General features: G+C 37.4%; 1 pseudogene; it reads right to left on the bottom strand.

The window, feature by feature from the left end:
* Positions 1 to 510: 510 nt before the first annotated feature.
* On the bottom strand, positions 511 to 2,196 carry LOC106000695 (annotated as a pseudogene).
* Positions 2,197 to 2,589: the final 393 nt, after the last annotated feature.

Genomic DNA, 2,589 nt, shown 5'->3' with positions numbered 1-2,589 from the left:
CCCCCGGCCCCCCAAACCAATCTCCCCCCCCCACCAAAGTGGTAAAGTTCATTTTCGACCTGACAATTTGTACTTCTCACAGATTTTTTTTCTTTCTTGCTATTGTTTCTAACATATTTATAATGTGCCATGTGATTTTTTGTTTATTTGTATGTTTCTCCCCTATGGTATAACTCCTGTTTTCAGTGCATCTTTTTTTTTTGAACATTTGTTTACTACTTTAAAGCTTTTATCTGGTCAGAAATTACAGGACATTATACTAAGCTAAAAATAAAAATATTTACATCTTAAATCCAAATGAATATTCATAATTAATCTTAGTCAGTCTTTAAATGCCAGTCACTCATATGCTCATGATATTTTTTAGGTCATTTATTTTCCATTATAGGTATTCCAACATGTATATCCTGCATACTTACTAAGCATTTATTTCAACTTGTATTTGCTGTGACAGAATGTTTTGCTGTGTCTCTTCATTTAAAAAGATATCTGAATTTGTCCAAGGAAGTCTCAAGTTTTTTGTAAAACTAATGATGTTACACTATTTGCAGGTCTAACTCCAAAGCTGAAAGTGGGTATGGGCAGCTCTTCAAAAATTTCAAATCCTGGGCTGGGAAGGTGGCTCAGTGGTAGAGTGCTTGCCTTGGATGCCTGAGGCCCTGGGTTCAATTCCTCAGCACCACATAAGCAAAGAGAAAAAAGCCACAAGTGGCGCTGTGGCTCAAGTGGTAGAGTGCTAGCCTTGAGCCGAAGAGCTTAGGGACCGCGCGCAGGCCCAGAGTTCAGGCCCCACGACCGAAACCCCCCCCCCAAAAAAATTGAAATCCTTTGCAGAATTCATCCAGCAATTCTTCCTTGGTCCAATTACAAGAGGTTATTAGAAAAAAGCCATTTACTTTCAACATCCCAGAGAGAGATTTCACGTACTGCTTCCTCTTCTCAGCTGCACTGTCAGGATTAACGCTTATGGCATCCAAAGTCCCTTTTTCTACACAAATATGAAATCCAGAAAGCTTTGTGGAAAGATTCAAAAAGTATTCTACCTTCAACTTTATGTTAGATAATCCTTCTTTGTAGTACTTCTAGAAAGTTGAATTGCAGGAGAGTAATCAATTCCAGTAATATTACATAAACCAAGTTTTGCAAATTTAACCAGGAAAACACAATTTTCAGTTCCGTTATTAAGTACTGAGGCATCCAATGGGATCTTGTGCTTCTGAATCCACCTTATTAGTCGATTATACTCTCTTCCCCAAACCATATTTTCTCCTGTATCTCCATATTCTTGGAATATTTGAACTTCTATCTGGTCCCCAGTTCCAATGGGACGAAGCCACCCTCGATGGGACTGCTCAGTCAGGACCGTGCGATAGCCAAAACTTTGCTGCTGTCTGCTCTGTGCTCATCTTGCTTTGCGCTCTGATCTTCATGGCATCTTGTATATACAATTCTCTAATTCAGAGAGTGGAAGGAAAAAACAAAATGCTTAAACAGGGATACTTTGGCGGGGAGGGGATGGGAATAATTGTGGAGGTGTGAGAGAAGGGATGGTAGGGGAAAAACAAAGGAGGAGGTAACAATGCTCCATAGTAATTGTACTCATTATTCGGGTCATGTAATTAAACCTTTCTGTACAGTATTTTTATAATACAAAATGTCCAAAACAAAAAAACCAGTCAAGCCACAGGAAAACCAAACTTAGAAGCAAACCAGAAACTCCACCAAGAGACTGGCTGTGGACACAGAGGAGACACAAAAAAAAATCAAAGAACTCTTATTACTTCCAAATTTTTCAAATTAAAAAAAAATTTCCTTGTTTTTGTTTTAGGTGTGTATGCTTTTTAAATCTTTATACGCTTTTTCCCTTTTGCTTTTTTTGGGTAATTTTTGTGTGACTTAATTGTTATTCTGCTCATCCACAGATACATACCCATCTTTGAATATTAGACTTTATCATTCATTATGTTCATACATAAATCAGAAATTGATTGCTCAATTCACAAACACACAGCCTAAACTCCTTTAATAGTAGGATATTTCTTTATCCTTATATAATTTTAAGTGCTTCATGTTTTAATTTTTTTATTGTGAAAATACTGTATAGAGGGGTTACAATTACAAGGGCAAGATAGTGAGTACATTTCTTACCAAGCATTGTAGCGTCTTCCTTTGTTTACGCTTCCCATCCCTTCGCATCCTCCCTGCGCCCCCACCCAATCATCTCCCCTCAAGTTGTAAAGTTACTTTTTGACATGACAGCATGTACTTCTCATTGTTGCAAAAGGTCCACCTGTATCCTTATTTAAACGACTCGTTTTTCCCCTTCCCTTCCACAAATTATATGGACATCAAATAAAGTGAAATCAGGGGTTATACTGTGGGGGAGGGATATACAAAGCAACAAAGAGATAATCTTATAAATGTGATAGAAACAAATGCATGAAAGTAAAAACGACATTTAAAATACATACCTTAGGATTAATTTTCCTAACATCACCTTATCTGACCTTTTCTGCTTGACTCATACATATACTAGATATTGCAAATAAGGGAAACCATAGGACCTATGTTTCTTTGGGCCTGGCTTAC

Source organism: Dipodomys ordii, unplaced genomic scaffold (genome assembly GCF_000151885.1).
Source record: "Dipodomys ordii isolate 6190 unplaced genomic scaffold, Dord_2.0 Scaffold235, whole genome shotgun sequence".
Lineage (NCBI taxonomy): Eukaryota > Metazoa > Chordata > Mammalia > Rodentia > Heteromyidae > Dipodomys > Dipodomys ordii.
Note: the sequence above shows the minus strand (reverse complement) of the source record. Positions and strands in the feature narration are given on the sequence as shown.